Source organism: Anopheles merus, chromosome 3L (assembly GCF_017562075.2).
Source record: "Anopheles merus strain MAF chromosome 3L, AmerM5.1, whole genome shotgun sequence".
Lineage (NCBI taxonomy): Eukaryota > Metazoa > Arthropoda > Insecta > Diptera > Culicidae > Anopheles > Anopheles merus.
Genome location: NC_054085.1, coordinates 25,429,541 through 25,457,430, shown reverse-complemented (window position 1 = coordinate 25,457,430; position 27,890 = coordinate 25,429,541).

Here is a 27,890-nt window from a genome sequence, read left to right as displayed (position 1 = left end):
TCCCAAACATGTACCCGTCCGGAGAGCCTGAAGAAATGCTTAAAATAATTCAGGATACACTGACAATACTGAGACAGGAATCTTTTCTTCTTCTTCTTTTTTCTCTACCGTTTTTTTTATTTCGGGAGTATTCGGGAGTTTTGTGCGTTTGTTTTGTGCGTTGCCTGCCGTTTCACATCCTTGAGCAGAATTAATGACTTGCGATGACCTGATTTGTGTAGATCCCCTACCGTTTCTACCTTTCGCGATGGCCCTCCCGTTTCATACCAGCGGCATTGATCTACGGGCTCAGGCCGTGGACATTAAGGACAGAAAGGATTGGACGGTACTCGAAAGTCCCCCGCCTTCGAAATCTTCGACTCCACCGCGCTCTGCCCCGGCGAGGATCGATCGACCTCCAACCTGCAACGTCGATCGAGGGCAGAAACGGTGAACTTCGAGCCTCGATTAACTTCCCTTGTGCGAGGTGTTGGTACACGTTTGCAGTCACGAACTCCGAGGGTGACTGTCAAAAACTTGCCCAGCTGAGGTAGATATCACGGGAGGAGAGAGCGAGAGAGAGAGAGAGAGAGAGAGCAGGGTTCACGGCATGGCGCGAGGGAAGCGGAGAAATTATGACCTGACAAGGTACGGCCCAAAGTGAAAGGAACGGATCGGTTTGGTATCCCCGCAGTCAGTCAGTCAGTGATTAACCTCGGCGAGCGCTTCCCTGAGTGTGTGTGTGTGTGTGTGTGCGGCGCGCGCGCCCTTACCATTAACATTATCATTCCCACCATCAATTTCGAGGATGTGCCAACGGTACATGCTTCGGTTCTCGCTGGTCACTCCCGATACACGCTCTGTACGCTTGTTTCTGATCAATTATTTCTTGCGTCTATGCAGATGCCTTCCGCCTCAGAAATCCTCAGAAGTGGTCTTCGATTGCGGCAGGGTTGCAAATCAAACAAACACCGTTGCAAGGGTGGACAGTTTGACGCTGCGCACTGACGCACACAGCGGAGTGTCATCTCTCAGTTGTAATGCCCCTTTGGCCGTGGTCTGGAAGAGGTAGTTCATTTTAAACTATTTTAATCACTTCTTTCAAGACCTCTCAGCCCTTTTTCCCCCCCAGCCGAACCAGACCACCGGTCATCGGGCATCTTCTGCCGGGACTGATCCCGATCTTCCCAGTACATCATCATAAACACGTCGCACTCATAAAGCGAACCAGCACCAAATGGGCGTACATTTTGTTAAACATGCATCGTAAACGGCGCTAACAAATCTTAATCCCTTTCGGTTAATTCGTTTCTACCTTCTTATCCCTCTTGTTTCCCCCTTTCCATGCGGCAGATCACGTTTATATTGCTCCACCTCGTCATCCCCTGCGCCACCGAGTCTGTGTCACTCCCGGGAGGAGCCTTTGCCCGAGAAAATGGAACTGACCCGCTTCAGGTAATTTAGCTTTTATTTCGCATCTTAATTAATTCCGCACCTAGATTAAAGCCACCTATTCGATCAGCCCGATAACGACACCTGTGCGTATGTGTGGCTGGTTTTATTTTTTTTTTCGTTTCGCTTTCTTGCACCGGATGTGAGGAAAAGCAATCTGGTGCCTTCTTCCAACGGCTGACATTAATCAGTGAGATTTCTTGCCCCCTACACCATTTCCCACCAGAGGGCCGTTGCCCACCAGAGGAGGTAATTGGTTCTGGAAGGCTTTAGCCGTTTGCTCTTCTTACCCGTTAATTGAAATCCACTCCACGCGTTGCAGCTCCACCGAGCCCGCAGCCGTGGATCCGTTTTGATCCGCACCAGTTCACCTGCTCCGGTGCAACCGGTTTAGTGCGGGCTTCTTGTTAGCGGGAGGCAGTTTGAGGATGGCAAGACACGATGGTACCAGTCCGATTCCCATGTCCAGAGGCGTCTCTGTAGCTAATCAGAAAACGCATCCCGGCGAGCGATTTCATTGCGTCCTCAAACAACCAAAACACAAACAGCAGCAAAAACGCCAAACAAAAAAGAAAAAATAGCGGCTTCAGACCCGTGCCCGGAATTGGGCACCACACGCTCCATGCGCGGGATGCGCTTTCGGTTGGAGTAATCACCCGCGCCAGGATTTGCCATTCAACTGACCTGGCTCAATGAGCAGCGACGACGCGATTACACGTGCGCTTAATCGGTGCCGTAAACGATCGCATCCAGTAAAAAAAAATCCCGGGGAACTGACCATTTCGGGGGGCACAAGATTTGTGCACACGCGTACACGCGCTTCCTACGCCAGTGGGAAAAGAGGCCGATAACCTTGTGCCGAATGTTATGTCTGTTTTATTTGTCTGGCATCAGGGACATTATTTTGATTTGTTCTTGCTTCTTATCTCCTGCGCAACAAAAACAGCCCCAACGTGTAAGACCATGGGGACGTCTGCATCAAAAAACAACACCGAGTTCTGTAGTACTGACCTAACCGCGTCTACTTCTTCCGTCGTAGCATCTTCCGAAGAAGTTCTCCCAGTCCCTTCACCACGCGCTTCACGCGCTCGGTGGAACTTCAGGAACTCCTGACGCATGGATCGAACGCACGCGCCGGCACAGCTCGATGCCGATAACCTTCTTTCCCTGCACGGGGTCAGGCATGCCCAGCCGTGGTTCGATGGACCAACTTATGCCCCAAAACGGTCGGCACGTGGAACCGATGAGATTGGGGCGCAGTTCGGCATTTCCAAAAATGGGCTGCCCGGTACTCTCTGACGACGTCCAGATCCTGACCTATAGTGCCGCTGCGAGTATTAGGAGCACAGGAGATTGAGCATGATTCTCCCTACGTCCACGCGTCAGCATCGAGACCGATCGACGCGTCTTTCGCGCTTATCACTGGCAGCGCTGCTCCCCCCGTTTGAATGGCAGCGTGCTGGAAGCGCATGACCACAGCCGAGCGGAACCGAGCGTGTGCGCCGTGAGCCGCGCAACCGTTCGCGCAGGTCACCACGCGGTTAACCTTAAATTTGGCATCATTTGGCAGGATTTGGGGAGGGGGATGCGAGGGATCAGATGTTTATGCTTCACGCGCACTTTAGCACACTCCGCGCTATGACTATCAGTTTGTTTTATTTGCGTGGCATAATGGCCCTGCCACGTGCGGGGGTTGCAATCGCGCGCGCGTTTTGATGTGATGTGATTATTTTTCGGTACGCGGATGCGGCCGGAACACAAGCGCGGTGGCGTTGAGGTAGCCGCAAAGTTTGGGAATGAGGTTGCGAACTGTTGCGCGTGATTCGTATCGCTTTACACTTTCTTGCTTTTTTCAGCGCTCTCAGTCTTTTGGGGCGGCGTTGCAAATGCATCCCAGCAACAACACTGCTTTCCTTTCCTGGAGCTTTAACCTCTCCGTTCGGTAACTTTATTACTTCATTAGTGCCGACTCCCGCAGCATCACGCTAACAGTCGATCGTACAGAATTGCAATCGCAGGCAAAACGCTCTACTCCAGCAAACTACGCATACTTCCGATAATGGCCGACCGGTGTGAGGGAGTAGGGGTAGCTTTCAGGGGGTAATTTCTGTAATTACCCGCGAATGAAAATAATACCCAAAATATTTTCCAACGTTGGCAGGTCGGCGAAGGGAAATTTCGCAAAACGTTTAATCGCTTACTTCGATCAGTTTTGCGGCTCGGGCGAAATGGTGCGCACAAGGCAGAAACCGGGCAGAAAACTTATTGCCCCAATTAACACGATGGCGATGGGAGCTCCGGAAGGAGTGAAGGGAACCCCGATGTCCTCCGTGGCCGGCAGGGGTCAGTAGCTGTTCGGTTGGCAGTGTTATTGTTCGATGACATGCATCTCGATGTATTGAGGATCACGTTTCGTAACTGTTTGAGCGTTGGGGCACTTCCGCGATGCCGTGATACAAGGGATTTCAGGATATCTCAGAATTTTGGAAGAGTTTCTTGACTCTTTTTTAAGGGAAGGGAACTTTATGTGAATTATGATTAGATTAGTTAATTCTCTATTTAGCAGATATTTAAAAGTCCTATTGGATTCCAAATAAGCCTGCCCAAAATGAGGACCGTAGAGTCCAATTCCCATTATAAAAAGTTCTCAAAGTATCTCAAAATTCTGAGAACCTCTGAAAAACCCTGTGAGTAAGCAAGCTAGCCGGTCGGAAGTAACAAACGTCATAGTGTTCTGCAATCATAGCAACGCCATCTAGTGCAAAAATGAAAAACCTATTTTTTTATTATTTAATACGATTCTGATTGTCCTCTATGAATGTTTACTTTTACTACTAAATACCAAATTTATAGTATCAAGTTCTACAAAAATATTTTCAGGACGAAGATCCATCGGTCGTGTCAGGTTTAACTCCTTTCAAAGAAATACCTCCAAATGTCCCGCAGGGAATGCTGCACGCATCTATCCGCGAAGCCGTCGATCACCGCCGGAACGTGTCCGCGTGTCTGTACGCGAGTACGGTTCGGTACCTTTTAAAAGGACTTAATTTATGGTGATTAATGTTGACATGTCAGATAATCGGAACGCGACCCGTAAATTATGCTGCTCGCCAACAAAAACAGCAAAAAACAAACCTTAACTTCGATCGCATTTTTCGGGGTGAAACTGGTGAGAGAGTTCCTGCTTGTCCTTTTGCTGTTTGCGCCGTTCGACAGTTCGACGGAGTGCAAAAGATCGCACCATTTTTTCGCCATTTCTTGCCTAGTACATCGGAACAGCGATCGGCTTGACGGGGTGAAAGATTATTTTAAGGTGGAGTTCTTCTTTCACCATTTGCTTAACAGAGCGAATCACATGCACGATCACAAACCGAACTCTTGTTGGCGGTGATGGGGGAAAATATGTGTGTGTGTGTGTTGTTGTTTTGTTTTTGTTTTTTTCTTGGAGAATATAATTCACCCAAAAGCCACACCCCTAGCCAGTCCGATGGACGTCACAATCGGAGGCGCCAATTTGTGAAAAACATAAACCTGTCAGGTCCGTTGATTCCAGTACATTTTGGGAGAACAGATTATCTGTGGCTGCTCCATTGTGCCTGGCGGGTGATGAAGACAGGATTCACTTGTTGCTGCGCGTTGCACATCTGCGGCGAAGAGATTGGGCGTGTAGTGTTCAGTGTTGGGAATGATACACTCACCTTACAGAGATATATAGCGAAGCATACTTATTAAGATTATAAATACACACCACTTCGCAACGTGCTCTATTAAAGCGAGCTGCTCAGCTACAATGTATTCAAGCCTTGGGGAAAAGTGAAAGTTTGACCCTTGCAGCTAGTGTCGGAGAATGGAGCGCCAAAGGGTCCTCCGCACAATGTACTGTGGGATCTTACGCTTAATGGCCTCCAAAAGTACACCAGGAACGCTTCATTTAAGCTGCAAGACCTTTCCACGCGTAATTGTCTGTCATTTCCCGCCATGTATCATGGAGTTCTTGATGTTTGCATGTTAAAGCTAACTACAGATGATCGTCGGAAGCTGAAACTTTTCACGATCTTCTCCCGTCAGTGGAATAAAAACGCGAGAAATCGTCTCCAATAGCAAGGGCCAATAAATAGATTGTGTTTTGCTCCCTCCGTAGAACAAGTCCACCTCAGGGGCGGATACTCTTCCCCGCGGTCATGCAAAACGACGACGATCCACTTCCAGCGGTAGCAAGCGGTCTCACCAATCAATATGGATGTCAAACTGCTCCAGTAGCCCGGTGCAACAAGATCGTGCCCCCAGAAGCAATTCCGTGCCGGTTCGAAACTTATCAAACTCATCCCCTCCCCATTTTCCACAACCCCGCGAAGGTCTAGCAAGATGTCTATCGAGATCACCAGCACCCTCGGGAGATTAAAACGAACTCAGGTCTCCCTTTTCGAAGCAGACACGCGGACGAGCAACTTTCTAGCGCTTCATCAATGTTAACCGATGGGGGAAGGTGGATAGGACGGCGGGGAAGGAATGTTTCGGTCCGGATTAGGCCCCGTCCGCACCTTCGGGGCTCGCTTTAGCATATCCGACATCGCCGCCCGGAGCTAACTGGAAGCGCATTCCGTCGCCGCGCACTCCCAGCAGGACCCCATTATTAATCGCACAGTAATTAGCATACGGCGCATGTGCCGCCATGGGCAGCGCTGGGCGTGTTTGGTCGACGTGTCTGCCACCTTGCCGATGTCCTCGCCAGATGGCGCTGTCGCGGTGGCGGCACGTTTTTTTTTTCTCATTGAGCTCATTTCTTCGCAGATTAAGATCACGTGCGACCGGTGTGTGATGATAGATTTTTTAGCTCTCCTTTTTTCCTCCCCTCCTCTCTGTCTCCATTTTTTCTCTCTATCTATCTCTCGGTTTCTCTCTCTGTCATTTTATATTTACAACTTGCATCAAAAGTAACACTCATTTTCCCACGTTGTAATTAGCCGGTCAATGCGATCGATGCATTTCGTTCCAATGAACGAACCCCATCCTGCAGGCCCCCGATCGGGCTGCCTTTTTCCTTGTGGGACATGGCCACCGCACGTTGATATTCACAGTCTTCAGCCCCGAGGGGAAAAGGCAGATGCTCGTTTCTTTTCTTTTTTCTGCGCTCCTCCGAAGCGGGCCCCACCGCTCAGCTGGTGGTTATTAAATTAAATCAATTTTTATACCATTCCGATAATCTTGATAAGTGCGGTAATTGTGGCCTTGTTGCGCGACGTCGCCAATCGTCCTCGTTGGGCGAGCCGTAAATACTGTCGTCGGTCGGCGATGGAAGATGATGATTAGTGATAATGCAGTTGATGCTGCATTTTTTTTACATTACAATCTTTGTGTGTACATTAGAGTGATTTATTTGACTTTTATGTGAAGTTTTTCAATATAGTAGGTATGTTTTTTTTCTGATATGTTTTATCTTATTATTGAACTGAACTTATGGAGAATATTAAAGCGCACTTTTACATCCTTGAGGTCAATTGATCTAAAACAATTTAATTGAACTTAATTACACATGAGGAGAGAAGTAAACAATCGAAGATATTATCATGACACTCTTTGAAACAAACGTAATCCAGTTAGAAATTCACAGATGCACATGCAAAGAAGCAAAAATGCATTTGCATGCATTAGCATATTTTTAAATTTATTACATTATTATGATTAATCGATCGATTATGTGTTTGAAGCGAGGAACGAACAAACTTTAATACACGGTTATAGCATGTTCTATTCTTTTTTTGCCGCGTTCGTTTAAACTCATCTGACATTTTTGCCACATCCGCAGCATCACCATCCGAACCGCTCAACAGCAACAACCACAACAACAACAACCAAAAAAATAACTGCAACAACAAAACCTCCGAACCTTCGACATTTATGCCGTGACCGCGCTCCGACTCAATATCCCCATCCAACAGTGAAAGGACGCCAGGCGTCGTACAGTGCGGCGAAAGCGAATCCCGCGCAGCATAATTGCGCGCTGAGGGCAAAAGTCGGGAGCAAAACAATCAAACACGTCGTAAATATTGTAAATTGCCTAATTGATGGGCAGTGCCCGGACCAGGCTTTACGGGCAGGTCGCAGGTGATTCGCAACGGAAAATGGGGTTTGACTTTTCGGTTTTCGAGGCCCGGATTTTAATTGGTGCCGTGCACGGGTTGTCCCGTGTGACGGAGCGAGCCCGAACGGGTGTTCTGGAGGGCGACATTTTTATGGGCGATTTTGCGCTGGCGCCGTCCTTGTGTACCGTTTAAAAGTAAAGAAATGCAGTTTTACGTTTTACGTCGGCGATTTTTTCACGCACGATTTAAATACACGTTACACATGCCGCTTTGTGTAAGGGAAGTAAAATGTTACTATAAAGCGTCTAATGGTTGAATTTTTTTTTAAATTGACTTCACTCGTCTATACACGTTTTTTGTGTATGTGTGGGTTTTATTAATTTTGATGTTGTCTTCATTATACTCTCTGTCTATTAATTAAAAACTTTTATTTTATTCATTTGTTTTAAAATGCTAATGCTCGTCATTTAAAATGGTAATGCTAATATCGTGTTCTCAAAATGTTCACTACTGTCCACCACATAAGCCATAACGCAGAAAACGGAATAAAATTGCAATAAAGGGAGTCTCAATGTCAAGATACACTTAAATAAACAGTAATAATTTTTAGTATAAAATAGAAAACAGCCCCATTAAAGGAATAAAGGAGCAAGTAAAGTAAAGTAACATAAACCTCTTTGACCTCGCCCGGATATGCGAATAACACGGATAATGAGTCAAATAATATATTTTATCACTAATTCCTGATCAATTTTACGAAAATCATTTTATTTTTTGATATTTTTTTTATTTTATTAACTTTATGTTTTTCCCATAAGAATATTTGAAATTTGCCTTGAATTGTCGTGTCCTTTGTTGTGACAATGTGCTCTATTAACCGCTTTTTAAAATATCCTCCTCATAACGCAATGTCACCATTGTATTGAACTGTCATTTGTCAAAAGCACGGATAAACGGTCTGCCGGATAAAAGGTACCCGGATAAACGGCGCTCCACTGTACTCTCTGCCAGTTAACTTAAATTTTTAATTTTAATTTAATTTTTTTAATTTGTTTTAAAATGCTAGTGCTCGAAAATTATTTATCTTTTAATACTTTCGTTTTTTTAACGGAATGCATATTTAAAATGGAATGAAATTGCAATAAAGGAAGTTTCACAAAAATGTCAAGACACACTTAAATAAACAGAAATATTTTTTAATGTAAAATACAAAACTGCCCGATTAAACGAATAAAGAAGCAAGTAAAACTTAAAGAGGTTGAACATAAAACGAAAGATACAATGAACCAAATGATAATATAACAAAGAAATAGTAACAATACTTTAAAAATAACAACGAAAGCCGTTTGAATTCTACAAAATCTAGAAACGGAGAACTTGCACATCCATTTCACTTCCTGCGACATCCCGTTTGCAGTGTACATTTGATTGATTTCCTTAATGATACGGGTACGGATCGCTCTGGAACCCTTTGGGTGGTCCATAAAGCAGACCAAACTAAAAACGCAAATATGCCCGGGTAATAACACAACTCTAAGCGAAAAATGAATGATTGCCGTTCGGTTTTCGGTACCAATTTACCAATGATTGTGCGCCCTGTGCCCAATTACTGGGCCCATAATCAAGCGTGACTTTTGATTGCGATGCTTTACGCTCGGGTTAATGTATGCACACGGGCACATCCGCGTATTCGCGAGCTTCACGTGCAAAATGCGTTTCCCCAGCACCAACCAGCCGCTCAGTACGCCTCAGTGTTTAGCGCGAATTATTTTTAATGGTCCAGTTTTGTTTGAGCTCATAAATCAGCTTTACAACAAATATCACTCGCTTTGGGGGGTAATTTCATTGTGACAATTGAATCAAGGGCTGCAGAAGCCGGTGTCGGGCGGTGGTGTGAAAGATGATGTTTTTTTGGAAATAAAAACAGGGGGATGAGAAAACTGTACCAAACGTTGCGCCATTTTTGCTGGACCGAATGATAAAGTGACGATCGCTAGCACGTACGATCGAGTGGCCGATGGTATGCGTCAACTGGTGGACGGGTTTAATGGTTTAATTATTGTAATTGTTTTCCGCAAGTGGAGCAGCAGGCGGAACCCTTATTCTAGTGTTGGAAAGTTATTTCTGACAGTTGAAGCGTACGCTGTTTCGATTATCATATTTTTGGTGTTGCTGTTTTATTTTCCGTTCCAGAATTAAAGGTCAAAATCAAAGATCACTTCCAGCGCTACGCGCTCCTTGCTGGTGTAACCCTTTCGCGGTGGTATACTCGTTTTAATGGTGAAACATAATATATTTAATTAAAATAATAGGACGCTCCCTGCGAACAATTAAAGGCACCGGAGGACGAAAGCGTCCTTCCAACTCTCAAACTTACCACCAAATTAACCAATTCCAGTACAAACGAGCTACAACGCTGCAACATAACACAACACATGCTTAAGTTTGAACGTGAACCCGCGTCGGGTGACGCCTCGGACGCTTGAAACGGGAGCCGCGGGTGCAGCAGAAAACATAATTTATGCCTTGTACATGCTACCGAATTAATTTAGTCAAATTAATTGGCGTACCGTCTGAGGCTTTATCTTGCCGTTCGCTTAAGCCGCCACGTTCATCTGGTGGAAGCGGTACGTATGTGTGTGCGATTGGGTGTGTGTGTGTGTGTGTGTGACAGGTAAGGTGGACTATGCCACGCACTACGCACTCTTCAGTCAGTCAGTCAAGGTGTACGGAGGCAGCCCCGTAGGCACAAATAGCAAGCGAACATCTCCAAGACGTTTTGACACTTGTTGACACCACCGAGGGGGATTGGACCGAGAATGGATGATTCATTCAGGGCAGGCGCGCGCAAAACTCGCGATTCAAAACTAGCGCAGCAGGATCTATTTTTCATTAATCTTATTGCAAGTAGCGGATATTGCAGGCACCAGCGGAGTGGGTAACGCTTTTCGCTTACGCGTTTGACAGCAGGGCGGTAAATCATGGCCGTCTTTGGGATGATGCATGGTCCGGTTTCGATGAGTGAAATGAAGTTGTTTCTAATCAAGAAGTTCTGTGGAGGTGCAATTAGCCTGGAGCTTGATATACCATCAAACATTGCTTAACGCCCATAACAGTGCATAGAGTGTCAAAACGTGCATCAACGTAGCCTTGTAGATTAACCTCAAACTGCGAGTTAAATGACGAGAAAGATTGAAGACACGAATACATTTCTTCTAGATAACGTTAAAGAGTTTAGCATAGAGCCAGATTTCCAATAGAGTTTACACTAGGGGTATTGTTTGAACATATAGAAAGACATTCAGCTTAAATAATGCATTACATAAAAAATCATTTTCGTACCCAAAATTTACCCTAATTCAGATTCTAATAAGATATTCAATAGTAAGAATAAGTGTCAATCTTTTTTCTCTCTAAACCAAAAACAATAAGAATGAACGAGTTCAACACGACAGGTGTATTAGTGTTGGGTAAATCTGATACAGATTCATGAATCTGAATGAATCTTTGACATGATTCTCGGAAATGATTTGAATGAATCTCGGTTGGTAAACTTCATCAATCTCCAAGATTCAAGAATCTCGAAAGATTCATGAATCTCGAAGAGCTCATGATACTCAAAAGATAACATATACCACGATAAGATACATACCTCGAACGATTCACAGAGCTTAAGCTTCTTCTTATTCTTATTCTTAGCGTAACAGCCTACGTGGTCATGTCAGGCTATGCAAGCATTCAAGACTTCATGATAGCCGATTAGATAGTCGATTTTGCTTCGGAGAGATGGTTCATGCGAGACTAAAACCTACTACCTATTATGAATCTTTAGAGATTCGATTCGATATTCAAATCATTCATCGCTAAAGATTCATTTGAATAGAATTTCAACAAAATATTCATGAAACCCAACAGCAGTTTGGATTCAAATCTGTACAAAGAGTTAATTAATGACGCTTCAGGAGTGCATAAGAGTGAACTGGTATTAGACTTGGCAAATCAGAGAGCGAGTTGAATTGCTCAAGAGTGAATTAAAATATTCAAATCCTTATTTGATCTAAATAAACTCAAAGTTAAGTAACTCTCTTAGCACACTATCTTAAATCTGTTTACTTTTTATAATAACTTCAAATTAATGCATCTGAGAAAAAACTCAATAGCAAAAAAAAATGGGTTGAAGTTCGATTGGCATTTATTGTAACACCTTATCAATCCATCCAACACGCGTTCATCGCGGAAAACATCCCAAGGTCTCACATCGATCGATCACACATCAATTCTAGTCCATCGTGTGCCTTGCGTACCGAATCCTAGAAATAGACCGGTCGGAATTCTTTCTCGCCGAAATCGAATTAAAACTCTTACACAGTGGGATAAGGAAACAAAAAACAACCTTCTCCCTTTCCCTTCTTTGCCTTGCGTATCCCATATTCCTATGATCGTCTTGTATTCCTTTATCCCCCGAGAGTGCTTTCTTCGGCGTTGCAATTCCAAATGCACTTTTTGCGCATCTTCTTCTTGGACGTTCCACACAGCACAACTTCCGTTTCGGCTTGCTCCCCTCGGTTTCGTCACAGCCATGCGATGGCATTGCAAAAATAGACCTGATCGTCGCGCGATCGTCACTTTCGGCGTGGCCCCAAGTGCACTGGGACCCGGCCTGAGAGCGTGATTTACGTACGTACCGCCGAACCGATGACGAACGGGTACGCGAATGGCGGATGATCGTTTTATGCCCTTTTTAAGCCTGGTGACGGTTCGTGATTCTGCAAGACACATTACCTGCTTCCATCATCAGATCAATCTGCAACATGAATAAATATTAAACTTCTCTCCCGCCTCGCGAAGAAACCCCGTCTCCAATGGCCCAATGGAATCGTGGCCCCGTTTTTTCGACGCACACGCTACAAAAATGTGTCAAACACGGGCTAGTTCCTGCCCGCTCGCTCGCCGATTCGGATGCAAATGCACACGATTGCAACTAAAAATAAACGATTAATTTTACTCCCCTTCACACACGCACGCGACAAAGATGCATGATTCCGAGCAAAGGAGAGACGCCACGATCGCAGACCGACATGATACTGGTTCTAGGTCCTGGGCGGTGCAGCACGTGCACGACCGTGCAAGCGGCAGATTAATTAGAAATTACCGTACATCCGTCCCGTATCCCGTACCCCTCCCCATCCCCTGGAACCGAACGGCAAAGCAGTTCCCCAAAAATAAACCTGTTAAATTATGCTGCCGGTTTCGTTTTTTTTGCGTGCCTCTCCGCTTGTGTGTTTGTGCATGCTCCCCTTTTCCGAACGGAAACTGTGCTCTTGCGTTTCGTCTTTGTGCTTTGTGCAGTCGCTTCTTCCAAGCCTTCCTAAAATAATAAAAAAGAGAACCAAAACGGCGAGCAGGTTTGCCCCTTTGCGCGTGTAGCTGACTTTTTTGTCCGTGCCAATGAACTTCAAATGCTGCGGCCGGCTGTGTAACTGCAGTGCATCGGATACATCAGCGATGCAGGGAAAGATTGCAGCGTTCGGTTTGGGAGCATCCGAAGCATGTGGGGGTTTGGGATGATCTGTCTATATTTAGCAGCAGTGCACTTGCCGGCCATACGCCAAGACGGGAGACAATATGCGAATGGAGCGAATGTGTGGTATTATTTGTAAAAAAAAAATCGTCACATTTCAAACGGAAGCGTATTCAATCGTCGCTGAATATTTGCTGATTGGTATCTCTTTATTAGTTTGGGTTCCTTTCTTTTCTGTCTTTTGAATTAAGGTTGTCTTAAGTGGAATATTTAAATTACTGAATTTGTAACGTCTATCAACCTGAGAAAATTGTCATGCAAGGCTGGTCGCAATGTGTCAACTGTTGCAATTACAGGAATACAAAGCAAACCTTACAAAACGAGTGTAAGTAAAGTATAAAAGAATGAAACGTTTAAGGGCTAATAACATTGTGTAACACACTACTAAGAAATTATAGAATAAAGGTAAAAATGGAAAAAATAATCTTCAAAATATAAAAACAAAGTAATAAGAGACATGATATCTGATAATGAAAAATAACAGTCAGTAATATAATATATTGTATTATAATTGTAATAAATGTGTACACAGGTGACCCCGAGAAACGACTGTACTTGGGACCGAAAAACTGTCCTAAAGGAAGGTGTATGTCCAATATCTGTAAAAACCTGAAGTTGAAGAGGAAAAATCTATTATATCGTATAATTTAATAAAAAACATTGTTCGAATACAAGATTTAAATATTTAAGTTTTCGTAGTTGGGGAAGCTTCATGAATGTGTATGTTAACAATTATCAGTAAACAAAAAAATGCATCAAGTTCTTCTTCATAACAGCCTATAACTGTGCAAATCAAAGTCTTCATATTTAAAAAAAATCATTCAAGAATAAAAATAAATAAAATTGAGGAACAGCAAGTTCAAAATAAATTATTATATAGAATCACACATATAATCAATTATTGTATTATTGTAGTTTAATTACATACAATAGTAATGCCCTTCTGTAACTTGCTCTCTTTGATGCATTCATAAAGTACCTTCAAAAAAAAAAAACTTTTACAAACGCCCAGGATGCACTTGATCGCAATCAGATGTATCGTTCCTGACTGGATACTAACATAAATTATTTGTCAACGAAAGATACTATCCGGATGTGCTGTGTGTGCTTGGCCCAGCACGGTGCGTGCTAGTTAGTTTGCCGACGTCAAATAATGCCAACCTTTCATTCCCGCTACGCCTTTGTCTTTGGGTGCTGCATATTGAAAACCGAAGATGACTACGCCTTTGCCGGAGTACATTTGCCGATCAAAAACATTCCCGCCAGACACTAAATCTGCCCGGCATTCGATACGATCTGGCGCAACACGGCAAAAGGCCGGCGAAGGCCGGCGATGCAGTCGAACGTTTCGCTGCAACAGCTGAGAGTGTAATTTTTGTTAATAAATTTTTATCATACCGATTAACGAACGCTGCCAAACGGAATGGAAATGGAAAAAGGATGGAATTTGGCCCCGGTAATGGCTGTTTTGGTGCCAGTTTTATTTACCTACCCCCTTGGTCAGTCCCCGACAAGTGTCAAAACTGAGGCGGAATTTACCGAATCGAGCAAAAACGGCAAAAGGTTCTCTAGCCGGCGGGCCCCTACTGACGATTGATGGGTTTTGTTGCAAGGAATCGCATAACAACGCCGAACGCCGCTGAACGTGATCGCCACAATGGTATTAATGGTACTGTTCGGTTGTGTTTTTGGGGATGATTAAATTTTACTGTTATACTGTTATCTGCCGTTTCCAAATGCGTCCTGTGGCCCTGTCACTGGGTTCGAATCGAATATGGTCGTGGTCGAGGGGTATGATTTCGGAGCCACCGAAAAGGATGTATTCATGCGGGCACTGTAAGTAGTGCTTCCCGTTTTCATAATGATCAAGTGAGGCGATCGTACCGCGCATCGAGCAATGAAACCGGATGGGTAAATTTATTTGACAGTTACGCAAACGTCAAAATGTCGAAAGTTCTTCGATTTACTATTTCTGTATTACTACCTGTTATACACTTTGGACATTAAACACGGCCATATTGTAAGCCATATCTCAATAATTCAAATTTAATGTTTAAATATTAATTTAAAAACATATAAGCAATATCTAGAACCAATTCATTAAATCAAGTACCTGACCACACCACCATAAACCCATCCGCTTTTAACGATCTCCGCTGAAACGATAACCACGGGAGCCACCATTTGCAATGATCATCCTGCTACTAAATAACGACCATTTAAGAGGTAAATAAAATAATAAATTAAACGCACCCATGAAATGGACCGCTGCGTCGGGCCCTCCCGCTGTGCAGAGGAAACCGGTAAGTAAGGCCACATAAGAGCGTACACCACAACATAAGGAATGGTTCAACATACAAACAAAAAAAAAAGCGGAGAACGGTGTGTTGTCTTCCCTGCAGCTGGATCTCCGTTTGATGGTAATCTGTTTTCACTGATTCATTTCGATTGAAATTAACAAAACGCTAACTCACGCTGTGCTTTCGATGGGGTGTTCGAGCTTCCAGAAAGTCATTAACGGCGTTGAAGGGTTGGAACTGTCCACGGACGAAGGATGAACGAGGGAGCAATGCGAGATCGAGACATACATCTCGCAAATGTGGGGAAAGACCCCGCTGATCAGGGAGGGGGGGATTGAGTGTGAACAGCACTGCGACAAAGATGCCCGTGCTGCTGGGTGTGTGTTTAAGGTGACATGATTCCCATCCACTCCTTTCGGGACCCGCGTAAGATGGCAAACGAGCCAGTGCTCCTTGGGTTGTAATTAAAATTTTCCCTCCAGAAAAATGTCATTCCTTTTGGGGGTTCTTATTTTCCGCAATTCCTGCATTGGGGTCCGCCATGGGAGAGAACGCTTTTTGTAAAGATACAGCTACTCCAATTGCATGGATCCCGTAATCTGTGCTCAGCCCTGTTTCTCACCAAAATCTGATCGTACACAATTTCGTTAATTGCGAGAATTAATCATTTCCAATTGAAATTTAACACCCCTCGTTTGAGAGTTTCTTTTATTTTGCAGGATCGTCGCCGCAAATGACTTGAAATCTTCAACTTCCAACAATGCATATATCTGGTATATTCTACTCAACATTGAACTCCTCGCAAAATGACACAATCTATACGAGCCTCCTGGTTCAAACTGCACTTCACAAGGTCTCGCTTACAAAGTAAGAACGGCTCAGCTACAAGATTACATGCCCGGCCGTACCTTGTCGAACAATTTAATTAGCACCCCGATCGGTACCGACGCACAGCTAATGTTCGCCTGACACGATGTCGTCGCTCGTTTTACAATGCATTAGTTTCCCATTAAACTGCGCACCCTCGGCGAGGTGTTGATCTAATATAGAAAGCTCTTCCGGTGGGTCCACCGGTAGCTTGAAGACGCCAGCAGACGCCCGAGAGCCGGTTCCTGAGCCATCGCTACCGCCTTCCAAAAGGAATGCCTGGTGCAAGCACACGCTCATCAATAGCGATCCTCGGCCACTCATTATCGGGGAGGTACTTTCTTTCGCGAGATCCAGTTGCGAGATCATTGCAGCGAGCGAGCGTTAGAGGCGAAGATGATGGTCACCGAACAAAACCAAAAAGGAAAGTTAAGCTGGATGATAAGAGAAGCCGGTCCGCCAGCCCGTCCAACGATGACAACATAATTGCCGACCGTGAAGCCAGCTTTAAACGGTAATTCATAGAAATTAAGTTGTGGCGATTAAAATGTATTACGTTAGCTCATGATCATCCATCATCGGGGCGCGTGCGTATATGTCAATCGAGGATTCATGCATATAAAATAAGAGCATTGCGTTGCGTTGAGTTTAGGAAGGAACGAACATGCTTCATTGGTCTTTTTATTCATACGGTCAGCTAGGTCAGTTAGGGCATTAAAAAAAATACACGGCTCTCATTCGCATTAGTGATAGCAGCTCCGTCTGGCACTTCGATCCCGGCTGCGTGACTGGGCCCGCCGCTCATTGTGCACCTGCTTCCAGCGCTGCCGAAAGTCCTCGATGCTTAGCTTGCGCTCCGAGATCTTCATCGGCGTGCGGAACTTGCGCAGGTTGGGCGTTTTGTGGATCTGGTTTTCCTTCTCGTGCTTGGGCGTGCGCATTAGTGCCGGCAGTTCGGGCGCCTTCATGACCGGCACGACCGTTGCAACCGGCGGCCGACACTTGGCCACCGTCGGCGAGGAGCTGGGACTGTGGTGATCCTTTCGTCCCACGCGGCACGAAGTCCTCAAATCGTACACCCGGCTGAACGAATGATCCGCCACCCCGCTGGTAGGCGTTAGGACCGGCGATGACACTGGAGCACCGCCGAGCGTTCGCCGCCGCGTGGACATCGTTCGCCGGGGCGAGTGTTCGACCAGATCGGCCGTATCCTTTGCCCGGCACGATACCGGCGGTGGTGGTGAGGCAGCCCGCACCGACACCTTGGTCGGTGAGATGAGGGATGTGAAGCAGAACGTGTACTGCTCGAACGCTTCCCGATCTTCGCACTCCAGCTTGTGCAGGGTCATCTCTCGCTCCGGCACCTGGTGGTCCGGGTTGAAGGGGCACGGCACGATCTTGAGCACACCGTACGCCCGCCGGCAGCGGCTAACGTGCCGGGCCATCGTGTGGGCAAGCAGTTTGTGCGCTGCATTGTACGGACACTCGAGCAAATCGATCACACTTTCGAAGTCGTCCATTTTCTACTGCTTCGAAGCCTGGCTACGGAATGAGTAGTCCGAGGAATAGCAACGGTGCTTTTATATATGCAAACCCCGGGTCAATTCTGCGCCGAGGTAGGCAAGTGAGGTGAGTGCGTCGAGCTGTTGCACACCAATGCGAGCTCTAACGGTGGGAAATTCCTTCCATTAGTTGTAGGCAGGTGTCTGGAGCGCTAGACAATGTGTCTCGTAGCCCGGCAGGTAGCAGACAGCATTGGAAATTGTCGAGGTGGAGTTTCTGGAACGAAGCGCTGGCCCAACACTGGCACCAAACAAAGCGATTTGTCTACCGGATCTAGACATGCTCGATCATGTCGGAGTCATCCCAAGCAGTTCTCAATTATGTCTGATCTCTTGCTGGAGACAGTATCAATGATACGTCTAATGGATGCTGTTAAGATCTTAGACAGACCAAAATATTGAGCTCAATTAACAATTAGCGTGTGATGTTACTTCGAGTATACCCTAAGGGTACTTCTAAGGTGTTGCAGAGGTAGTGGAAGATATTAAGGCTTATTTAAGAGAAGTTATTCAAACACAAATTCTCTCTTTCTCTTTTAACCCATTGACTCTTTTAGGAGTAACTCTTTATTCTTCCAAGTCTATTGCTACACATTACCTTCACTAGAAAACTGCCTCTTTTTGAGTTCTTTAGAGTAGGCTACAGCATATAAATCGCATTCATGTTTTACCTACAAAAAAAACACCCTGCCATGTATTTACCTGCTAATGTTGTGATCATGCGTATACTGTTTTGTCCATGGGTTTAGGGTAATATGATGCACTCTACCTGTACGCTGGCTATTCTACACTACGTGATGCTGCACTCGTTTCCAAAGTTAAACTCTTTTCAAATATCTCTACCTATTCTCGACTGCTGGTGGACGCTACACACTATCTCGGCAATGCACCGAAACGGCTTCTATTACACAAAAATCAAAATGGAATTACTGTAGGCACTTTTTGGACGAAATCTGACAAACAACATGCAAAACGATAAAATAACAGCAAGGCTTCCAACTTTTTAATATTAAAATTCAGCTTTCAATACACAGGATGATATCGCGATTGCCAGCAAGGCACACATGGCACACAAAAAAAAACAAACCCCACGTCCCCTAGCTACTACTCCACAGCGTATCCTGTTGCAGCGTGATTCAATGTTTTTTTTTGTTTTTGGATCCCAACAAGCAAATGGAAATTTTGTTGTGCACCAAATTCCACTTCGCGATGGCACGATATGAGCAAAATATTATTTTTCAATTTACACCCCTTTCCCTTCCCAACCAGAGAATCTCCCTCCGCACAGGGTCCAACAGTTCGGCGTGCTGCACCGAACGCACAGGTGGGCTATGGAGACTGCTAGGAAGTTCAATTATTATCTGCAGTCGTTTGTTGTTTTTAAACGAATCACAATTCGATTGCAGATGCGCATATTGATGATGCGTGTTGTTGTGGAGTTGTTTTGATTGACTGTTGATCGAATTTTGGGTTGGTTGTATGAAACGAAACAAAAAAAAAACTTGTGTTTGATTGTAAACACATTTCCATTGAGGGGTTCTGTCCATTTCCACTCTAACAGGATATTTTAGCGACACCATTGTTATGAGAAGTAAAAAGGTATTTTGTTTTCTTTTTCAAAAAAACATGTTGAAAATTTTAATTATAATTTAGCACTAAAGTAAACTAAAGCAATAGCAAAACAATAATTGCCTCACTGCAACATCGCCAAATAATACCCGTCACGAGTCGGGCGCGTTAATTGTTGCGTTTAAAATCTGTTCCGCATTAAAAACAAAAGCCCAAAAAAAAAGACGCAAAGCAAAAAAAAAAACAGCACACTACCAACCCCCCAAAAACCAACCAGTACCTGTGCCGAAAGATCGTTGAAAGAAAAATGAGGAAAATAAACTTACCAATCGGCCCCCAAAGGCTGGAAGCTGGGTGTAACAGGACACCGGTAAATTGTGTGCACTGTGTGCGTTTTTTTCGTTTCCACCCGCTCCAGTGTGTTACCACAGCGTAAGATAGCAAACCAACAAAAGGAACCTCCAAACAACCCTCGCTCTCTCCTCGCCCAGTAGCCAATAGCCGGCAACAATTGAGATGAATGACAAGCCAGGAAGGGAGAAAATGGAAGGAAAGGGAGCGGGTGCTCCGAAAAAAATTACTGCAGATTTAACAAATTAAAGTCCTATAAATTCCCATACTAATTAACCCGCGCACCGCAATCAGCCGGAATCGATTGGTAGCCAGTGCCGGACGGTACAGCGGGGAGCGAAAAAGCAACAACAATGACACACACACACACCCAAGCTGGCAAAAGGGGAAAGAAACGGGCAGGAACGCCAGGCCAAAGCCAACGAGACCCCGGTAGTCGGTTTTGTGGTTCATATGCGAAAGATCTCGCTCGCTCGAATTACTTAAGATGTTGAGCTTCCCTCCCCCCGCCATACCGGACTGTGGGGTGCAGGGTTGTGTAGTGAGGGACGGGTGGTGGTAAGGAACGCCCCAAAACACGGCCAAAGAGTAATGTGCCCTGGCCTGGCAAAAAAGGCCGGTTTTACGCCGGTCGCTACATTTCTCCGCTCGCATACAATTATTGTGTGTGGCTGGTTGCTGGTTCTGCTGCTGGATTCCTTTGGCAACCAGCAACTGCAAACGAGGAATGAGGCAGGGAGGTCCCAAAATTCTCCCGCCCAGCCCTTCCGTTCCGGCGGGGAGGAAGCTGCATTCGGAACGGTGGGATAAGGGCATAGCGCTGGACAAACTTTGTTAGATAAATTCGTACAAATCGCACACAGCTTTTTAATGTTTAATGCCATGCTAGATCTTAAAAAGTGTGGGTACGATATAAAAAAAGAGAAAAATAAATTAAAAATAATATTGATGTGAACAAGCTGTCCTAAAAATATGGAAAAGGCACGACGGAACAATACATTTAATAAATTATGTATGTGATTATTCATTGATGAAACTCCATAAAACTTTAAATCATATAGGGACTGTCAATATGTGAAGTACAGCAGACGATCGAAAACGTTAAGCTAAGATGCACGGGTTAACGAGCAGGATAGATATAAGCAGCTATAATAGGACAAGTTAGAAAGCAAAGAAAACAATCGAGTTCAGAGAAATCATGTTCATTAATACTCTGTACGATACGAGATATTAATTTGAAAGCTACCTGAATTGGATAAAATGTAAACATATTAGTTTTAATTATGCAAAATAAACATAATGTTTATATATCGTTGGGATAGTTGTTATCTGATACTTTCCTAATCGGTCTCCCATTCAACTTGGCGCTAGAGAGGGTCATCCGCGACTCGAGGGTCGAGACTACGGGAACTATCTTCTATAAGTCAGCCCAGATCCTGGTATACGCTGATGATATAGACATCATTGATCTGCGGCTCTCCTATGTAGCAGCTCGATACCAAGGGATCGAGCAGGCGGCAGAGAACCTCGGATTGCAGATAAACGAGGTGAAGACCTAACTGATGGTGGCAATATCAGCGGCCCTACCAACAACAAATCCCAACTTATGTGGGTATGACTTACAGATGAACGCACTTTTGAAGTCGTCCCAGAATTCACCTATCTTGGGTCAAAGGTCAGCAATACATCAATACCATGATAGCTGAGCTGCGCGCAAGGATGCTGGCTGCCAACCGGTAATTCTAAAGCCTGAGAAATCAGTTCACCTCAAAGAACCTGTCGCGACGGACGAAGCTGGGACTATATAGTACCTATATAGTAGCAGTACTCACATACGCCTCTGAGACATGGAAACTGTCAATCAATCTGACGAAACCCTCTTAGCCGCGTTCGAGAGGAAGATGTTCAGAAGGATACTTGGCCCCGTATGTGTGGAAGGACAATGGAGGAGCCGCTATAACGACGAGCTATACGAGATGTACGGCGACCTGCAAATGGCTGTCGTGTAGCGTATCAGGCTCGCCAGGTTCCGGTATATATATGAACCATGTTGTACGCATGGAAACGGAATATCCAGCCCGTAAAGTCTTTTTATGCTGTCCACAAGGACGGAGCAGGCGTGGTAGGTCCAAACTAAGGTGCTAAGATGGCGTGGAGGTGTCCGTCATTAAGGCCGGGATAACGAACTGGCAGACGAAGGCGCGATACCGTGAGCGATTTCGGACACTCCTGAAGCAGGCCAAGACCCCAAAGCGGTTGTAGCGCCGGATAAGAGAAGAAGAGTTGTTATCTCATATGATCTATTTTAAATATGAACTATTTCACTTTGAAACTACATTTGCAGGTCAAATGCATTGAAAATGTATAGGCTTAGTTAGACAAAATCCAAAACCACGCAGTTTTTGCTATACGATTGGCCTAACTTTAGGCGCTTTATGAATATTGAAGGATTATGTTTTATTTTTCCACTAAAGAAATTCTTAATTTTTTATTGTTTCTTTCATTTTTTACCTATCTTGTTCTCTTTTAATAACTTCAATAAATGCTATCCTCTGCTCAGTCTATCCATTACATTATCTCATACCAATTTTGGCCAAAGAACTGCTCAGTGTGCAAAATCCCGCGGTTGCCTCAATCGTCGCGGTTCGTGTCAAACCCCTAAAAAACCATCTCCCCCACTGGTTCATCCTACCACCACCTCACCAAAACCCGTAGCAAAAGCAGAAGAAAAAACCAGGACTGCAAATTATTGCTGCACCACCACCTCGGCACTGCCGGCTGAGTGCCCGTGCACTCAGGTCAGGTCCCGTGCAACGGTGCAAAGGACACGCCGCACCGCACGGCACTGGTGAAATCAAAGGGCGATCCTTTTGTTCGCTCGAAGCAGTGCAATAAAGCGTGTACGAAGAGCAAAATTAAAATGAAAAGAAAAAAAAACAGAAACGTGCAGGCGAAATAAACCGAACCGAAACGACCTCGCCAGGGAGAAAATATAATATCGTGTCAAGCGATAAATGAGCACAAAAATCCCTTCACTTTTGCAAGAGGTTACGGCATAAGAAATTCTCCTTCGAGATAAACAAAAAATCTACAAGCCGGACACATACGCACACACACACACACACACACACACACACACTCTCGCAGGGCTACATGCCACCCGCGGAAGAGTAATCCTTTTGTGTCGTTACGTTTGCCTTCCCCGCTCGCGTTGGTTTACCTACTTTCTTATTGGCACACGCGTTTCGCGCCCCCTTAGTCGCCGGGATGGGCCAACGACGACGTGTCCTTTGGGGCGGTGTGGTGAGATGCAGATGAGGGTACACGGTAAGGCAGGGCACGGCGAAGGCACACCGCAGCCAGTCAAGTGTTGTGTGTTGTCTTATTTTCTGGTGGTGCCTTCCCGGCGCACCTGCGGATGCTTTTATGCCCCACTTGATGCATTTGCACCATTCGTTCGGTTATTCAATTTGCCACAGAAGACACAGACGACTCAATTCGTCAATAAAAGTGAAGATTGGCAAATCAACATCAAACCGAAAAGGAAACTTGGGAATTAATAAAAACTATAAATAGAAGAGATCTATTAAGAAGCGAAACAAACCATCCTGATCGAACTAAAAATCCAAGTAATCAAACAAAACATTACAAAATGAGTCAAATGGCAGGATCATGGGCCCCCATACGTAGGACTGACGATCCTGCAATGGATAATCAATAAGTCACTGAAAGCTCATTTAGATAACCGATGAAGCACTCTGCGCTTACCTTCAACATAGAATCAACAGGAAGGAGCAAGATTCTTAAACGTATATTATATTGATTGAGATGTATAGAACTGTGGTGATAGTGGATCATAGTTTAATTATATTTAGATGACTGTTGCATATGCATCCCTGAACAGATCTTAGGTCGTTCGATAGAAACATAATTATCGTTATTATCCTAATTCTTCTCTCAACTATGCAATGATGTCATCATAATCATCTCGTTAATACGAAAATTGTTTGTAGAGTTAGGATGCGGATCATAAGCACCTACGTACGAGTGGCATAGCACGGTAAAGTGATCAAAAGCAGTGATTATCAACGTACCCATAATAGATTCAAATCTTGAAGTGGAGAAGAAATCTTTAAACAGATAGGTTTTACGATGCTTTTGGGATGATTTGAAATAATGTTAAGCCAGATGCTGACGAATAGCAAATAACACTGCACAAACATATACCAAGAGTTTAATTAAATTTATCCAAGAAAATGTAATGTATAGACGAACTGTCGCAGAATAAACATTGCAATCAAACTCGATAAAACAATGGTAATGAATTCAATTGAAAGTCTTTGGTATCAATGTGTTACTGTTATTTTATCATGTATTTTACTCTTGTTTGCATGTTGGACTTATTTTTTCCAAGATTTTTTGGGGTTTACTTTTAGTTTAATTATTCCGTTTTTACTATTTGTTCTTTACGTTTATTACCTGGAGTAATTGTAAACATTTGAAAGAGATGTATTATATATTTTTCTTTAAATATGTTGCATATAATCCATTCCTCTGGCTCTCTGTGTCCTTCTTCTTTTCCTTTTGCTTCTTTTTCTTCTGCTTCTTCTTCTTCTGCTTCTTCTTCTTCTTTTCTTCTTCTTCTTCTTCTTATGCTTCTACTTTTTATTCTACTTATCTTCTTCTTCTGCTTCTTCTTCTTCTTCTTCTTCTCATTCTTCTTCTTATGCTTCTACTTTTTATTCTATTTTTCTTTTTTCTCTTCATATTTCTGATATGTGCATAAATTCAAGTATTATTTAAATTACCTAGTTATTCCAGTAAAATGGTTTTACTTCTAATACGCATTGCCTAAGGTATACTTAAACTAATCAATGTAAAAAAACAAGCTACACACAAAACTGTTCAGCTGGCATGTTCTTAAGTGAAGCGTATCAATTAAGCCATAATTCATAAAACTTAATGTCGTTTTTGAATATTGTGTGTGTGTGTGTGTGTGTGTGTGTGTGTGTGTGTGTGTGTGTGTGTGTGTGTGTGTGTGTGTGTGTGAGTGTGTATGTATAATTTTATTGCGTTTTACTAGCCATAATAAATCAGTTTTTTCCCTCCATTGCATAAGCAAGCTCATCTCCATAACATCAACATTATCATACGGTACAACGCACAACGCCGTTCCATACATCAGTTTTAGTTTTTTTTTTTTTTAATTTCGCAATTCACACATCCACAATCAACGACGCACCAGTTTTTCCTCGCCCTTCCAGGTTTTCATTCCACCCCTTTGTCCTCTTTGTTCATCCATTGCATCCGTCCATCAGTTGGCCAGCCAGCCGGCCAGCCCGGGATGGATGACGAATGATTTGGAATATTTTTAAATAAATTATCAAACGTTATTAATCGTCACTCGCCCGGTATCGTGTTCCAGAGCGCGCGCTCTCTCTCTCTCTCTCCCCCCTTCTATCAGGTCACTTTAAGCGATTGCTTGAATCACCCCGTTGAATCATCGCGAGCAGTGAGCAGTAGTACGGCATCGCGCGATAATTTATGAAGCCTGCAAATAGTGAAGCGAAAAAAATCGATCCGGGGCAAACGATCGAACTACTATTGCAATGGTATGCAAGGCAAGTGCATTTTGCTCCCTTCTACCTATTTTCTGTTTTACGTTCCTGTGTAGGCCACCACCACCGCTGTTCGTTTTCGGCCACCGCCAGCGAAAAAAGCCGGACGCAGTGGATGCGCAACGGCCGATGCGAAGGGCAAACGGCGCTGTGCGAGTGTGTTGATGCAGCTGGATGCATCAGTCATGAGTGTGTGCGGCAGCATGAAATCGATGAAATGTGGCTCGACGGGCGCACAAGATGCATTAATAACTTAACTCGTCGAACGCTGCCCGGGATGCGTCGTCTGGCATCATCGCAACCCAATCATCGCGAATCGGTTGCCGAGATTGATCCGTACGGGGAAGTGTGTGTGTGTGTGTGTTTTTTTTTACATTTCGCTCGTTCCTCGAAGGGGAATAAGTGTTCCTCCGTTGGGGCTATTCGTTCGTGCGTGAATATGCATTCCACTCAACGCACAAACGCTAAACAAACGTCAGCCCGGGATCAGCCCGGATCTGGAGCGATGGGGCGCGCGCGCGATCCCGTGTGTGTCCCGTTTGGGAGTGTTACGGTGTAATAAATTGATTCTGTGATTTGCCCGCAGAAAGGACGCAGTGACGAGCGATGAGCAATCGACATTGGAATAGAATGTGCTGATTAGTGTGTACCCTTTGGCAGTCGTTTGAGATCATGAAGATGTTTTATCTACTTGTGCTCTTTCTGATTGAACGGTTTGATATTTTTTTCATGCTTATTTCACTACATTATTAATATCACAAAAAATAAGTAAACACATATATTCTCCAATTTTTAATAACTTCTTTCGTTTATTTATATATACTGTTTCAAATAGCTTTAACATTTTTTACATTTTTTCTTTGTTTGCTTCTTTCCTTTTTTCTATATGTTTTTCTATTTCTTATTATATTATTATGTTATTTGCATCATGTTTTCTATAGTTTATATTTTATCTTTATTCTTTATTTAATTTATTTAATTTCAATTATTTTCATAAGTCTGCCTTTAAGGCAACACAACAACAGTTATAATAGTAAAGAAAAACAAAAAAATGACGAATAAAGAAAAAGAGAGCAAACGAAAATATATCGTAAACTTGTAAAAGCAAAGAGAATGAAAAAAGTTGAGAGAAAATATTTAGAAGAGTGATAATCGATCCTCGATTATGCGGCTATGTTCATTCAGTTTTTATTTCATTTGCGCATTGCTGCTGTTAAAGCTTGGAAGATACTTTTATCTTTAATATTAAGCTTGATTTAATTTTAATTTTAAGTTGTTTAGTTGCATAAGTTCGTAGCTTTGCAAAATGCTTTGATTGTATTGCTACTAACTATTGTATAGATAAACATATTTGTTTGCATAGGATGGAACGCTTGCTACACGCAGGACATCGTTGCTCCATACATGATGCCACCGACCGGTGGCGATATAACTAACCGTTCAGCGCGCCTCGAGCTGAGCTCGGACCCCGTCATCGCATGCTGCACGCACAATCCAAATTATCTTTTCGAAGCCCGGCCCAGTTTTGGCTGCTGATGGCGACTACCGACAAAGGTCCATGGCCCACGAAACTGTTGGCCGTACAACTTAACGGATCACAACTTTGTAGGAGATAATCACGTGCCGCAACAAATGTGGCGTTTTTTTTTCGCATGATAAAAAATACGCTGGCACATTTGTCGATCAAGAGCGAGATTCATTGAGTCAGATTAACTAAGCTCCCACAATGTTTTATGTGTTGATTTTTTATAATGTTAAATCTAAAATTTACTTATGATATGTATCGTTGGAACACAGATTGCAAATTTCATTTATCGATCTTTAAACTACCTTAATGTGATTTTTTTCAGTTTATAAAAATATTGTTAAATATTTTTTTGTTATTCAGAAAGAACGGCTTTGGCCTATTGTTTAATTTAAATCAATAGTAAAATGTTAAAAATGCGCTCATTGGCGCGCTGCTTGGAAATTTTTCATCATGTGTTTTACAGGACTCAGTATATAAGAAATCTCTAAATGAGTATCTTTAATTCAACTTTTAGCTCTAATTCCCCATGGTCTTTATATCAGAGAATAATATGATACTTTATATTATACTAAAATTAATAGACAATCATTATAAAAGCTGTACTAGTCTTATGTAGAAAGTAGCCCGTCTTATGATTTCTGTTTCTTCTCTAAGGTTTATTGTTTTCATTCGACCAGCACACACAACAGCAAAAAAAAGTACACACTGAAAGGGACAAGGACGTTTGAAACCGGTAAGAAATGGTTCGTTCTTTTTATCAAAACGACCGCAAGACAGGAAAACCGCCCCAAAAGCGTACCGCATACCGCGTACCAAAGTGTGTATTATTTTTCATTTCCAGCCAATGTTGTTTTTGGCGTAGCTTGCCTTTCCCGCTTCGGGAAACACACCGAGCGCGTGCACACACACACACACACACACACACACACACACACACACACACACACACACACACACACAGTCCCGCATGTTTTTATTCGATGATGAACATGGCATCCCC